Source organism: Tachypleus tridentatus, chromosome 8 (assembly GCF_004210375.1).
Source record: "Tachypleus tridentatus isolate NWPU-2018 chromosome 8, ASM421037v1, whole genome shotgun sequence".
Taxonomy (NCBI): domain Eukaryota; kingdom Metazoa; phylum Arthropoda; class Merostomata; order Xiphosura; family Limulidae; genus Tachypleus; species Tachypleus tridentatus.
In genome coordinates, this window is record NC_134832.1 from 126757250 (window position 1) to 126774219 (window position 16970).

At 33.3% G+C, this 16970-nt stretch overlaps 1 protein-coding gene across 1 annotated transcript in view; it reads left to right on the forward strand.

Moving 5' to 3' along the window:
- The first annotated feature begins 1113 nt into the window (after positions 1–1113).
- The window catches only part of LOC143223445 (zinc finger protein GLIS3-like), an 87648-nt gene continuing 71791 nt past the window's right edge, over positions 1114–16970 (forward strand). The window contains exon 1 of the mRNA XM_076451445.1: positions 1114–1370. The gene's annotated coding sequence lies outside the window, so the exon portion shown is untranslated. The remainder of the gene's footprint in view (positions 1371–16970) is intronic.

Here is a 16970-nt window from a genome sequence, read left to right on the forward strand (position 1 = left end):
TGAGAAGAAACGGAGGCATTCTTCGGGGTTGGAGAAAAGAGCTTTTATTTAGCGAAACTGAATGAATGCTCTAATATGCTTGGTGCACCTGTTGTATCGAAAAACAAATAATTTTGTTCAGTATTCAGTCTCCTTTGCTTAAAAGCCTTCTAGTGGCACAGCAACAAGTTTGCAAACTTATGTACTAGAAACCGTGTCTTCATACCAGTGGTAGACACAATACAGATAGTCTATTCGCTCAACTACAAACAAACCTTGCCTAACAACAAGCGCAATGCAATTTTCCTTATTGAAATAACACATTAAGACTAAAGATGGTTGTAACCGGCCCACTAGACAATTATATTGCACATACCTTCTGGTACAAAAAATTGGGTTGACTTAATGTTTTACATTTATTCATCACTATTTTTAGGAAAATTACTGTTGCACTATTTTAGCTTGTATCTGCTAGTAATAACTATAAACTCGAATAGATAAAACTTCTGTTCGCACAAGTATATTAATAAAAGTAAGAAGAGAATAGGTGAATAAGACACAAAAATCTGCCAGAACATTTAAAGTATATATATATATACAAGTCCCGTTGTAACTCATGCCCTTGGATCCTTTTTTAAAATATACAGCTTATTTTGTTTCATGTTAATGTGTTTTGTTTATGGCTTGAAATTTATGGTTATAACATATATATAATTTATATGTATATATACTTTACATATCTATACATATAAACAATTTAGAATAAACCTATATTTTGATGTGCTTCTCGGTTTTATTTGTTCCTTCTCCCCCAAAAATGAACATGTTTAGGATTGGTTTGTATTTTTAACACACGAGGTCACTACTTATCATTACAACTTTTTAATGTCGTCTGCTTATAAATGATCTACCTTTATAGTTTCAATTTCTTTGACGTAATCTTAATTTTGAAATTCTTAGCGTTACTTTTTCAAAAACAAACTGATATAATACTTTATTTTTCGTTCTTCGTTTTGGAAGTTTTGTTTGTAACTAAATGAGCACTTGGTACAAAATCACAAATTCAAACAAGTGAAAAATATGGCACGTGATTGTACGTAGTTCTTGTTAGACACGCTATCAGCAGTAGTTGCAGTTGTCAGAGATAATCTTAGTCTACAATTCAGGGATTTATTTTATCTTTTTGTGAAGTAGGGTTAGATTGATTCCGCCCCTTAGCCTACTGGTGTTATGAAGCGAGATGTATAATATTATTATATGGGGACAATTTTGCAAACATTTTGATACTTCGCCAACTGGTCTTCTACTTGTGTTTAAGGAGTATACTTGTTCGAGAAACCAATGAACTATCATATTTATACGAAACCTGGCTCGATTTTGTGTGGAGCAGGGTAAGGTTGAAATGTGCTAGTGAAGTGTGTATGTATGACGTATAATATCTGTAATGTGACTGTACATCTAATAGATGTGTCTCATTTGTAATACCAAATTTTATATACGCTTTATTGGTAACCCCTCTTTTTATAAAACTAAGGTAACGCTTTTATTTTATCTTGCAAAACATTTTGTGTGTATATTTTTGAGCATTGTTACATGCAAGTGTTTTCGGTACAGAGTGCAATAATTCTCAGAGAAAAGTATTGGTTATCGAAACAGGAAAGATTAATTGTTCCAAGATGTTTTGATAAGCTGAAATAACAATGGAAGCTGTATGCACATTACTGAAAATAATATTAATAACACAGATTATGTTAAGCACTCATAAGCATGTTACTTTGGCAACCATCGAAGGAGCATCCTGTTTCACGAGTAATCAGATAGAATATTATATGTAGGTTTGGGAATGTATGTAAAGAAATATTAAACTATTTTTTTTAGAAAATTATGGTGAAGTAACTTTCTTTTTGTGAGCTTGATTAAAATAAAGATATATAAAATTATTTTATTAGAGAATAACTATTTCAATTTGTATGACTCTTAACGTTAGAGTTAAACAAATATGCTAAGTTACTTTTAGTATCCACTGCGGGGAATTGAACCTCCGATTTTAGTGTTGTACGTTCGTAATGTTATCAGTATAAACATGGTTTAGCGATAACTGGGAGATTGAAAATACTTAATAAATTTAACCTTTATTGGTTTATGTGATAAGAAGATCGTTCTATGTTCTTTATAGAAATATCGCTGAATCTACAGTACAATTTAGTGAAGACTCGTTAATTAAATAAGTATTAACCATGTTTTAAAAGTTTGGCGGTTGGGAGTGATATTTTATATAATATTTCTGTTTTGGAAGAAAGTGTAGCGCTAAGACTAGAATAAGTTACAGAGAACTTGTGGGAAACTTTACAAAGGAATTATTAGACTATATAATAAAAAATATTAAAATAAGTTAGAAATCGGTATCATTATAAAAGAAAGAAAATGCTTAGTGCATCGAGAGAGAGTGTTTGTTTGCGTTTCAAATGGACATGTGACTTAGAATAACAGTCTTAACGTTTCAAAGATCGTTTGCTTTCGCTTGAACATTTTAGTAGCTGAATTGTGAAGTTTAGATCAAATCATTTCCTACCATTTAACCAGTTGAATATCAAGTCTTATTTTACAATTACTCAGTAAATAATTTGTCAATCCCACTGAAAGTCCAGCTTATTATACTAGTTTGGAGTTATTGTTAAGGGTTACGTTTTAAAAATGCCTCTATTTTGATAATTTAAAAGAGTTTTAAAGTGTTGTGAGATATGTTAACAACATCGTGAATATATGTATATAGATAGATATATGAATATGGAACGAAAAAATTGAGCAGGAGCTTAGAAAATGCTAATTGAGCACAATAAAAATTTATATGCAAAAACGGCTCGTTTGGGTTGAGAAAATATTTTACATATTTTACATTTTTATATTTTCTCAACCCAAACGAGCCGTTTTTGCATATAAATTCTCAACAAGTGGGTTTCTCGACATCACTGACAATAAAAATTCAATAAAGAGATAAAAATTAGGGCTGATACGATACATATGAATCGATATCCAATTACGTTACATATCTAGATACAGAAGTTATACTAATTTTTTGTTACAAAATTTGATATTCCTAACGATAAAGTTTAATTAGAAACAGATATATAACGTTAAGAGCTTTAAGTTATTTAGTGTAAGTAAATGTGGTTCCCTGCTACAACTTGAAGTAATTCTAGAAAACAAGGGTAATGTTCATTTTTTATGATGGTTACGAGTCTAGTCAAACTGACCGACTTTACGTAAAATTATGGCAATGAATATAGCAGATAAAATATGAATATTTATTTAAAAAAGATTGGAAGTTTATTTTGGAAGTTTTAGAAATTACGAAAGAGGAAATTTCCTATATTTTAATCGGAGCAGTGACTAGTTTGACTCCATATATTAAAACATTAATGTTTAGCAAAAATATTTGTTAAAAATTCTATTTTTATGTACAAAAGACTTCTAATGTTTACTGAAAACTTGCCAAAAGTTTCGTGAAGACATAAATTGCGCATTATATCGGACGATGAATCAATACAATTGCATTACGACATCACAATATGATACTTGTTTGTATCGCCACATTCCTAGCAAAATTAAATATAACGAAATTAAGAAAATTATAAAAACGTATTAGATAAACAGTTTCATTTTTCACATAACTTCGAGGAAACATGAAGTTATTAATCCTTAATAAATCACCCCCCAGTTTCAAACAAACCCCCCTTTAAAGGATCTATAAGTAGCATAAATATTGGAATACTCGTCTATTTTAAAAGTATCTACGAGCTTTTCACTTCGAGTTCCTACTACAATTTCTAGCTCGAATTCTTGGCAAATTCAACGTAACAGAAACTTGTCTTGTTTGAGTTCGATTACCGCAGTTAAAATTAATTTCTTATATTACTCTCTTATATTCGGGGCATTAATAACGGAGAACTTATCATTTTTGAAGTTAGGCTCAATACGAAGTCATAGTTAGTAGCATCTGTAAAAATACACGTATAAAAGTTGAAAATGTATTTTAACGTATATCTTTTACCGCAGATTCAGTTAAAATGTTAAAGAATAATGACTTCGGGAATGATCGGAAGTATGGCATAAACCAAATCAACACTGTTTGTTTGTTTATCGAGCCTGTAACGTTTTAAACATAGAAGTAAAACTTTGTAAATATCTGACAACGTATTGCACGCTTTTATAAAGAGGTAGAAGTATATTAGTTTTAAATAGTGTAATACGATAGTTTCCACAACATTTTAAACTTTTAAATCACTGCATACAACTGAAATGTCACACTGTAGTTTGTACTCTCTACGCTAAAGTTCGGGAATGTAAGGAATGTGCTCATGTGGCGAAACCGACAACTGATACGATAACTGTAATTACTGTCTGCCAGCTCTGTATTACTTACATATCCAGAACACATGTAGCAACCATTAACCTGTGCGAGCACGAGGACGTAAACATTATAAACCAATATAGATATCTCATTTACAACCCTGAGAAATACTTGAACAAATAGGATTTTACAATGTAGTGCATGGTGTTTGTTATCTAGCCTGACCAAAAACTTATCATAACTCATCAACATGGATTCATCCCTGGATAATTCAGGTTCAAAACACTTATTGGTCCCCATTATTCACTCCTGTACCGCTGGAATGGGGCTGGCTGGCCTTGTGGTAGAACTCTAGATTTTGGAGCTGGTGAGAATAGTTGGAATCCGAGCAATAAAACATTCTTACCATCTCTAAGTTTTAGTTTTGTTATAAGGGTGACAGTCAGTTACTTTGAGTGTGTGTGCTGTTGATTAGCTCCCTTCCCTCTGGTCAATAGTTAAAGGTTAGAAATGGCAGCTGATGATTTTAGTAGCTTTACCGTAAATACAAAATACATTTCTTCGCTGTTTTTCTTATTATTATTAATCATTTGTTTCTTCATATGAGAGTGCGGCATAGTCAAATCTTTACAAATGACTCCGTTAGAGTGACTTGCTTAGTTCAAAGGCGGTATATAACAAGTATTGCCAATGAAGAGAAAGTTTTCCATTTATTTTCATATGTCAACAGTTGACAATTTAATTTTTTATTCAAAGCTTTACGTATGTCATTTTATAAATATCATATTTCAATTATCAAATATTATACAATTATTAATTTGTTGTTAAAAACAGTTTTACTTGTGTTTTATCACACTACATAATACTGGTGTAATGTGTTTAGATTACTTGATATTACGACTATTGTGTGAAGACAGTTGTTTATCAAAATTTTATATTTCGAAACTTACATAAATAATTGAACCACAAGTAACATGCGTATTTGAAGCTATCTTATTTCACTCTTACTTTTCTATGCATATAAATATTTCTCAGTTGAAAAACACATTTAACAATGCATAATCCCATCTTATATAAAGCAGAAAAAATTTCCTAGGTTAAATAATCTCAGCTTCAGTGAGGTTTCGTTCTGCTCATACATAAAAGTGAAGCTCAGAAGATACGTTCCAACAAAACCCTTCCACACATGCAGTAGATTTCTGAGTACTTAAGTAGTTTCTAGTATCTCAAATATTAAACGGAATTTTGATGTACAGTTTTCATTATACAGGATATCCGATAAATCCGGAACCATAAACACTTCAATGAATTTTACAGAATGATTTCCTTGTAATTTGAAACAAGTTTGGAATAACAACATACTTTAATTCAGCCTTCTCACGCTTTTACAACGCCATAATGAGTCACATATCTGACATTAAGAAAAGCTGCAAATAACTTGTGGTTTAAAAATTTTCGATACTATGTACATTATATTTCGGCAATAGCTCACGTAATCAGTCTACGCCTGGTTCAAGAGTTCTTGGTAGGTGTCTCATTGTGGTAAAAACGAGATGCATACTTTAGGGCTATGGATGTGTAATAAGAATGGCCGTCAGATCATATTAACCCAATAGTTGGCTGTGGGTACTGTTTAACTTTTGATTTCTAATTTATCAATCCAAAATTAAGGATAGACATGTGTATATAACCCCCGTGTAGCTCAAAACTAACATTCTAAAATAAACAAAAAACAAATCCAAAACAGTAAAATAAATTAGTTACAGATTGCTTGAAATAAACGTTCAGTGTTTTATTTTTAAATAATAATATAATTACAAAGTCTTCATAAGATTATGCTGTTCAGTATCATGGTTGATTGGTGCTTTCGTGCTGGAGTTTTCAGTGTCTTAACTCCTTGAAATCCAAGCGGATGCTGCCAGCGTCCAATTGAAAATCCCGATTTACACATCACACAGTGACAGAATCCGATAGCATTTAAGTCTCTTTGGCTGAAAGTTAATGCAAACTATGTTATTATCCACTTGTTATAAATAGACTAGAAATTGCATAAGGTACGCTATACTTGCTCCCCGCTAGTCCAGCGGTATGTCTCCGGATTTACAACGCTAAAATTAGGGGTTCGATTCCCCTCGGTGGGCTGCGAAAAGGTCCTCCTAGTTGGGGGTTGTGCAGTAGACTAACAACCTACCTACTCACTTAAAAACCAGCCTGTTACAGAAACCGCAAGTGACTGCGGCCCTATGTTACTTAAGGAATTTAGTGGCACTATTATTATTTATGTTATACTTATGTGCATGTATTCAGATGAGTTTTGAGGCAAGACAAAATACCAAAAGACGCGATATAGAAAAAATATCTTAGCAGAAGTTTTGTTCGTTATTTATTATTATTTTACTCTTTATTTTTTTACTTTAGGCCTAATCTCTTCATAACATGATTTTTTGAATTGGGGTAACAAAAATTTTGTGGCCAAAAATTGTTAACCCCACCAAAATTTAGCCTGTGTTACACAGCCCCTAAATATATAAATCAAAATACGAGCCCAGTGTGTGGCAGAAAATGACTAGTCATTCAAAAAGGTTTGTGATCTATTTACATCTACAAATAAATAAATATAACAAAAAAAGAAACCATGCCGAGTGATAGAATAATACAGTACACACCGCTCACTGTACAGTAGTCGATTATATGTTATTTACTGCAAAAATATTTGTTGTAGATAAGCTGTCTAGCTCGTATAATTAAAATATCTTATATACTTAACTTATATAACAGAACTTAAGGAATAATCTCTAAGCCTTATCATTTTTATTGGCTACTTTTCCTGTTGTTACACTGTAGTTACACAATGTGTTATCGCATTTGGTCTTCGTATATTTCGATATCTTCAAGAATTTGTTTCACATTTTAATAGAGCGATAAAGACAGATAACTTTTTTAACATTTATTTAAACTTAAAATATTAACCTAATTTTCTGCATTTTTAGAACACTATGTTGTTAGCTTGTAAAAAACGGTTTTCCATCTTGGTTTAAATGACTACATAATTAATACATTATCGTATTCTATGTGTTCTATTCACTATACGTTATAATTTCGTATGGTCTTTTCTCAGCATACATCATAATATGATCATAACTCATTATAATTTCAGCAGTATTGATAAGTATTTCTAACGTAATCTTAATTATTGATTTAGACCAGTCTCTTAGAAACAGCTTTTCTTAACTGGGGAGGGGGTGGGAGCAGCAATACATATAACGGAGCTAAATCTAAAAGAAACCTAAAGTTAGTGTAATGGATGTCATTAAATTGAAATGGAGTGGTGATTGCGCTAAGAACAACCCTTATTTAGACCTAAATTTATATAAACATGTATATTGAAATATACCACTGTCCACATAACATGATTCAATCATATTTCATTTTATGTACATTATTTTTTAATTTCAATTGATTGTTAATTTATTGTTTGCACATTACCATTACTTATTTTTCATATATATGAATATATATATATATATATGAATGTATATAATGAAATAAGGCTTATATTTATCAATTCATTATCTTCAATGCTAAATTAATTGTTCAGTTTGTTTTTGTTTACAACTGTTCTTCAGTATGAATGCCTTGTAATGGTAACCAATACAAACGTATCAACCCCAGACTTTGTTACAACGAGAAGTTTTCACAGAGTCTTCTTGGTGATAAAAAAGTCTAACTTAAAGGAGTAGGAATTTTATAGGTATAGATTATAGTTGCACATCTCTTTGTCCCCAGGTAGGACAGCGGTAGGTTTTTGGACTTACAGGGCTGAAATCAGGAGTTCAATTGCCCAAGGTGAACGCAGCAGGTAGTTCGATGCGGCTTTACTATAAGAAAAACACAACCGCCTCACCAGTGACTCATTTATAAGTATGAGACTTTATAGGGCTAAAAATCGAGTTTCGATACTCATGGTTTCGATACACAGAGAGCACTTTGTGTAACTTAACAAAGAAGAAACAAACAAATAATTTTAGTGCGTCTTCTACAAATTATTAGACTTGTTTGGAATCAAGTGCGAGTAATGTGAATAACAGCTATTTCGCAGTGTTGTTATCGTTATTTATCATATACCTTCTGGTTACTGTGAAAGGCTGACTAACATAATCTAATTTGTGATCATTATTACGAGAGACATTGTATGTGAAACCGTAAAATGTTTCGAATTTATCTTATAACTCATGATGGAAACACGTTACAGGCATTTAACGTTTTATTGCAAATTGAAAGAGACATTGTTCGAAAACATAATTATGGAAATTTATTTGATTATTAACATTTCACTGTTGTTGAGTGGGTATAACGCGTGTGTGTACGTGTTTTCTTTTAGCAAAGCCATATCGGGCTACCAGCTGAACATGACTTCTGCACATTGATAACAGAAATTATGTGTGATGGTATTACACATGCACTAGTGTGAAAAAAAAAAGTATTTTTAGTAATAGATAATGATATATTTGAATGTTAAATAAAGAAGCAGGAAAAGGGATAATATTTTACATATTATATTTTAATATTTTAAATATTTTAATATAAATAATATGTGTTCGTATCTGTGCTGTGAATTTTTTTCATGGATTCGAAAAATGGTGAGATAAAGGTGTTAAAAAATGGTGATGTTTTGAATTTCGAGCAAAGCTACACGAGGACTATCTGTGCTAGCCTTCCCTAATTTAGCAGTATAAGACTAGAGGGAAGGCAGCTAGTCATCACCACCCACCACCAACTCTTGGACTACTCTTTTACCAACAAATAGTGAGATTGACCGTCACATTATATCGCCCCCAAGACTGAAAGGGCGAGCATGTTTGGTGTGACGGGGATTCGAACCCGCGACCCTCGTATTACGAGTCGAGTGCCTTAATCACCTGGCCATGCTGGGCCTACATGACTTGAATGACATGTTTTAAATTTCGACAACAGTAGATACAGATGTTGATTTTTTTTTTACATTTAGCCATATGGTTGTAGTTGAGGTAAATATTCCATTGTAGAATATTTACAGAATGAATATTTAACTGTTTGACACAGCGATATTTTGTATGTATTTTATAAGGTTCTCTTGTTGATTTAGATATATTCGTTACGTAGAAAGATCAATTAAACCCAAAACTTAGTGATTTTTAAGAACTGGAAATAGTATCTAAAGGTTAAAAAACTAAAACTAGCACATTCTAGGTCTACGCGAAACAGTATTATTTCGAAACAATATTGGTACACACTATTCATCAGTCATAAAATAGACAGTTGAAATATTTCTCTATTTGCGCTACGACACTCGGCAATGCAATGGTCTTCTCATAATGTGTGATCTATTACGTTTCGACAACATTAGGGTTAAAAATAGGAATATATTTATAAAAGTTAAAAAATATTAACGTCTGGGAATCATGTAAACCACATACAGTGGTTTGAACCAAAAGAAACCACTGGTAGGTTAACTGTGTCGTAAAAAAATGTGGATTTTTTCACGAAACCACGTCATACTACAATGGAACTCTCTGTTGAATAATACTGTAGCAACGTTTCTATCACGCGATATGCAACCCCCAACTTCGCGAATTTTTTTTCCTGTTTATATGTAGATTTGCAATAGTGGTCACGATTTTCTCGTTTGATACACAGATCTGATGCACTGGCGCTTTGTATATAAATATAATACAGTAAAACTTGTCTTGGGCGGAATCGCAAGAGACCAAGTAAAATTTCCAGCTTAAGCAGGTTTCCTGGCTTAGACAGTGAACATGCATTTCCTTAATTATGTATAATTTTTAGCGGAACGTTACACTTGCTTGGCTCAAGGGAAGTAAGATGTTTGTGAATAAAGTAAATATACTGTTTATGCTATAGTTATTAGAATAAGAACAAAAACTTGCATTCAAAATATACATAGGTACACAAAATCTTAATCACATTTATTTGAAGAAAGTGTTCAATTTCAACTGTTTCGTTTTTTTAATGAGCATTCTCATGCGGTTAAAAGAGAACGCCAATTCTACGGAATTTTCATGAAGTTCATTTTTCCCCTTCATATTTGCATGCAGTTTGATAGCGTTAATATAACTTAACACATGCCATGAAGTAGGAACTTCTATTTCCTCACTGTATTTTACATTTTGTTCATCTTCTGAATCTCTCACACTGTTACCATCTTGCGATTCTATGATATATTTTAAATCAATTTCATCAGTTTCTGTTAAAACATTCTTGCTAACGTTCACAAAACTTTCTGCGTTCACAGAATCATCTGCATCAATCTTTTCAATCAGAATCTGGATTTCATTACAATCGTCATAGCAAACAACTTCTCCACAATCTTCGCCATTATCAAGAATAAATCCACAGTTTCGAAAGCACTTTGTTACGCATTCATCTTTTACGCATTTGATTGAATGACTTAAAAATGCAATTATATCTAACACATCAATTTTCATGGTCATTTCAGATGCTCTCTTTGCAATTGTTTGCAATAGTATGCTGAAGCATCAATTTTCTGTATTTCAGTTTTATACACTGTATAATTCCATTATCTAGTGGCTCTAGAACTGATGTTGTACATGGAGGTAAAAAGAATAAACAAACATTTGAAAGTTGAACTTTTGGGTGACAAGTTGCATTATCTAGTAAAAATAGAATATTCCTATTTTCTTGTTCCATTCTTTTGTTTAATTTGTTTAAAAAGTTCTCAAATATAGCACTTGTCATCCACGCTTTATTATTCGCTTTCCATTCCACAGGAAGTTGATTCTTCGTTAAATTTTTGAAACAGCGCGGATTTTCATTTTTACTTATTACCCATGGTATCTCTAGTTTTCCATCAGAAAATGCGACCAAAGGTACAGTCAATAGTTCTTTCGAATAACAACCTCCGGAATAATGACAGCAGGAAAAAGAACAGAATATATTTAACCAATACTTACTGTAACAAAATATCCGAGAATTTATTAATATTTAAACAAATTATTAATTAAATAAGAAATTAATATTTAATCAAAACGTTTTTTCTGCTTCACTCAGGTTCTAATCCTACTTGTTGATAGATGAGGTAGGTGAAAGATAGTTTGCCGTTCGCGTTACGCAGGTTCCGCCATACAGAGGGCCTTTTATAAAAGAAATCTTAAGATAATGCTGCAAAATTTTGATATTTCCGGCTTGTACAGGTTTCCGCCATAAGCAATATCCGGCTTAGGCAGGTTTTACTGTAGTGCTATCTGTTGTATGTTCTTGTAAATACTTCGCAGGATGTGGATGGACCTTCACCAAAATTGGTATGGAGGTTCATTAGGTCCATAGGTAAATACACATAAATTTACAGTTTTGCACTTTGTGGTTTTTACGAGGTTTTTGTGTTTTTTTTATCTGTTGATGGATCTTCACTAAATTTGACATTAAAGTTTGTTGGTTCCATAAGGTGACACATTCGAATTTACGGGTTTCACATTTCGTATTTTGCAGTTTTTATGGGTGTTTTGGTTGTTGTTGTTGTTTGTTTTTTTTAATTATATATAAAGGAAACAACTTTCCATGTCCGAAGATAACTTTTCATTAGACATTAATTACATAACTTCTGCCCAGGGTACGGATACTCCATCTAGTTTAAAGCCACTTTAACCGCATCTTATGAAGTTGGCTAATATTACCGACCTACTAGAAAACCAGGAGCAGCTGGTTTGACCTCTTAATTCACGGAATGAAAAGGTGAAGCTAACACACACGAATAACAGACTGACTGTGACCCAGAATAAAATAATAAAATAACCTTAAAAAAATGACGAGTTGATGTCTTACACCAAAACACACTAACTCGAGCCAGTAACAAATGCAGTTACTATTAACGTACAGGAAATACTTGGAACAACTTATTCACATGATACGTTAAGGCAATATTCTACGAGGTATAGAGATAACTTTAATCAGGCAAATAATGTGTGCGGATGACCCTGACCTCCTGGAAACGTGTAGAATAAATTAAAGACAAGATAATCGTACTTTAATATAAAAGGCACTGATAAATAGATATTATTTAGTCAACAATTAATTAATTTCGATAATGGGTAATCTGACTTACTGCAAATTATACAACGACACTTGAGCTACAAGTATGACGAACAGCTAATTTGATAGGAAAAGGCAAAATCCGTTTAATTTTTAAATATAAAACTCTTATTAGACATTTCTATTTTCTTTATATATCTTGGTATTATCAGTTTAGTTATATTATTTTTATGTTCGATGCGTAGCTTTGTACTTCTGTATCACCTCTCTGCCCTTTTGGGTAAGTTATGTAGTTTGGGCTAGTTGTGGTATGTATGTTATTTTAAGTGTTCTGTTGATAAGTCTCGATGTTTTGTACGAAAGAGCAAACCAACATTCATATTAGTTTCTAAAAAGTTGATAAAATATTTGCCCAATTCTTGACGTCTTTAATTCCTAATTACTGAATTTTTTGATAAAACTTGGAATAGCTGTTAAAGAGACGTAACAGAGCTTTTGTGAAAATATATTTGTGTAATTTTGAATTTCGCACAAAGCTACTCGAGGGCTATCTGTGCTAGCCGTCCCTAATTTAGCAGTGTAAGACTAGAGGGAAGGCAGCTAGTCATCACCACCCACCGCCAACTCTTGGGCTACTCTTTTACCAACGAATAGTGGGATTGACCGTCACATTATACACCCCCACGGCTGGGAGGGCGAGCATGTTTAGCGCAACGCGGGCGCAAACCCGCGACCCTCGGATTACGAGTCGCACGCCTTACGCGCTTGGCCATGCCAGGCCTTTTGATGTTGCAATGTATTTGTTTTTTAGAGGGCACATAACATTAAGATCAAGTAAGTTTGTGCAAATAGGCCTAAAAAGTTTTAAATTTGACTATAAAAATTCGGTAAACTCAAGAGGTATCGAGAGATGAGAGTTCTTTAATAAATAATAGTGAAAAAAACAATTAGCTAAGCACACTTGCAGTAAACCAGAGAAACACTGAGTCGCTGTCTCTGTTTTTAGGAAGCACTGAATCGGTGTGTTTTATTTTCAATGAAGTATTTAGAATTGAGTTAGTTGTCGCGTATATTTGGTAACTTAATATTTCGTCTGTGATCTTGTATAAGTAAATTTATTTTACGTTAGTCATGTGCAGTTAATATAGTATATCCGTTGGAACGTCATTTGTAAATTTAGGCTTACAAATTGCAGAGCGACGTCGAATTATTTTCACCAATAATTTAAAAGTGCCAACCCAACGAAATAAAGACGTTAGAACAATATATTCTTTTGGATTAATGTAAAGTCTTTTTTTTTTTCATTTTCTAGTGGCTGCATATAGAATGATTGAACAGCTCACTTCAGTGTTTATACACCTAAAATATAAACCATTCGAAGAGTTAACATATCAGTTAGTTTCATCGTTCACAAAATTACTTGGCCTGGCATGGCCGAGCGCGTAAGGCGTGCGACTCGTAATCCGAGGGTCGCGGGTTTGCGCTCGCGTTGCGCTAAACATGCTCGCCCTCCCAGCCGTGGGGGTGTATAATGTGACGGTCAATCCCACTATTCGTTGGTAAAAGAGTAGCCCAAGAGTTGGCGGTGGGTGGTGATGACTAGCTGCCTTCCCTCTAGTCTTACACTGCTAAATTAGGGACGGCTAGCACAGATAGCCCTCGAGTAGCTTTGTGCGAAATTCCAAAAACAAACAAACAAACAAGCAACATCAAAATCATAGCTTACAACACTACGTTCTGCTTAGGCCTTAGATATTTTCGTGGTAATTTTCCATTAAGAAAGTTCAATTAAAACAAATGACCCCTTCAGGCTACCTTGTTCCCTTTCGAAGAAATAAATACAAATTTAAACATGGTCACAAGGTAATGAAAGATAGTAAATGAAACACGCCCGTGTACACAGAAGAAACTTTTTATATCTATATTAACATCTAAACAAGTGTGTGTCTGTGAGTAATACTGAAGGCTAAATCACCTATACTGTTCTAATTAATAATAATTAATATGCTTTAAAGGTAGACATGTGAATACTTAACTTAGTTATGTGTAACTGTAATCTGTTAATGGCAAGCATCATAAGAGATAATTCTTCCTAATGTGCACGTTCTTCATCTCTTTGTTACGTCACACAATAGTAGCCGAGAAACTCGGAATTTTTTAATGGAACCTGGCAGTCATGAAATTGATGCCTAACCAAAAAGGCGTCTTGACACAAAGCTACATAATAACTTTGTGCTCTCAACACCGCAGGGAATGAAACCCTGGAATTTTGCATTGTAAATACGTAAATTTTCATCTGACTCATCGGGGGATAGACAGAACATTACAAGATTTTAAGCATGTATTTGAAACTAAAATAGCAACAATATGCTTTCATCTGTTGAACTTAGGATAAAATTCTATTAAACAATAAAGGAACTATACTTATAACAAGGCATTACTATTAGGCCTATTATATTTTTTTATCGAATCCCTTGGCAATTTTCATGAATTATATAAGGGTGCATATATAATAATAGTAGTATTCCAACAACATTAAATTTGTTACCTTCATTGTCAACTTCGCTGATTCTAGAGCTCTTATGGCTTGGCTAGAATACGATAACCACCTTGCTGCTCAGAACACTGTGTGTGTAAGCCATTTCATACAAGTTATTATGGTGTGTATGCCTTTTACAAGCTGGCGGACAAATATTATAATAACGCTTGTTCAACGTTTCTAGGAATAGGCTTATTACATTTTTAAACACTACATTCTTTTTGTGGTCCCTCAGGTATTTACAAGAATTAGACGACTGTATTATAATAGCATTCCAACCACATTATATTCGTCGTAAAAGGCGTGTAAATTACAGTAATAAATAATATTTTGGCCTAACATGGCCAAAGGGTTATGGGACTCCACTCTTATTCCGAGGGTTGCGGGTTCGAATCCCCGTCACACCAGACATGCTCGCCCTTTCAGCTGTGGGGTCGTTATAATGTGACGGTCAATCCCACTATTCGTTGGAAAAGATATGGCAATGGGTGGTGATGACTAGCTACCGTCCATCTAGTCTCACACTACTAAATTAGGGACGGCTAGTGCAGACAGCCCTCGTGTAGCTTTGCGCGAAATTTAGAACAAACCAAATGATATTTTAAGAGAGGAGGTAGAAAGAAAAGTTTTTAATAGAATAGCAAATACCTCTTATGAATATTTATATTTATAATAAAATTCAATTTAAAAGGTAAAATTTAATATTTGTAAAGTGACTTTTTATGTCAACAAATAAATATTTTTCAAAAACTTAATTGAACACTGCAACATAACCATAGAAAACACCCAGATACTAAGTAAGGAAACAAATATAAACAAACGCAAAATCAAAGAAGTCATACTATATAACAACGAAAACCAATATAAAGGAACACCTTTATTGTTTGTTTGTTTTGAATTTCGCGCAAAGCTACTCCTGAGTAGGTATCTGTGCTAGCCGTCCCTAATTTAGCAGTGTAAGACTAGAGGGAAGGCAGCTAGTCATCACCACCCACCGCCAACTCTTGGGCTACTCTTTTACCAACGAATAGTGGGATTAACCGTCACATTATAACGCCCTCACGGCTAAAAGGGCGAGCATGTTTGATGCGACCGGGATTCGAACCCGCGATTCGCGGATTACGAGTCGAACGCCTTAACACACTTGGCGATGCCGGGCCCGAATACCTTTATACCTATATTGACTAATAATTTAATATCTAACTGCAACGCCACCTACAATCCCGTACACGTTTACACTCTCATCCCTAAGACATGTGCCAGGCAACGGTCAGTTGTAAACTCTCTCTTTGTTAACTTGAAGATGGCCTAAAAAGGTCGAAATGTTGTTCTTTACTTTATTATAATAAAAGTTTTAATCCCTATAACAGCCATCTCGAGATATATCTTTCTGTCAATAGTTGAAATGGGTGCTACGTAGAAAGGTTCACGGACGTATATTATAGAGTTTAAATTATGAAGTTAAGGAATGATATTTATGAACTTATGACATAGGTCAATGATTATTAGTAATAATAACCGGAATAACAAAAGGTAAGTTAATAGATTCTCCTCTTGTTTGATGCTTAAGTGTTCAAGATTTCGTTTATTAATTTCAAACATTCGAGTTAAGTTACAAAGGCTACCTGCACTATCTGTCCTTAATTGTCAACTGAGAACAGGCAGCTAACGCATACTGTCAGGCAAGCTGGTAAGTAGGCCACGACCGGCCTCTTAGTATTGGAACTGATATCTTGTGAAATAAATCAATTAAAGTCCACTGAATTATTTATTTGTTTTTAATTTTAAAGGAATTATATATATTATCAAAAGCAGAATTCGTAAAGATATGATACTCTATAAACTGAACGTTTTCTTCGAAAGGTGGAACTTTATTCTTTAAGAGCAAACGGTCTACCTTTGTATAACAGAGGTCTACAGACCATCAATCGTATTTTTGTGGTAAACTGACTTCTTGAACTACGCGTTATTCTAACATCAGCTAAATTACTAACGTGTGTGTGCAAGTTATATCTCTCTTAACTTATTAGAATAATGTCCCATTAAATACTATTA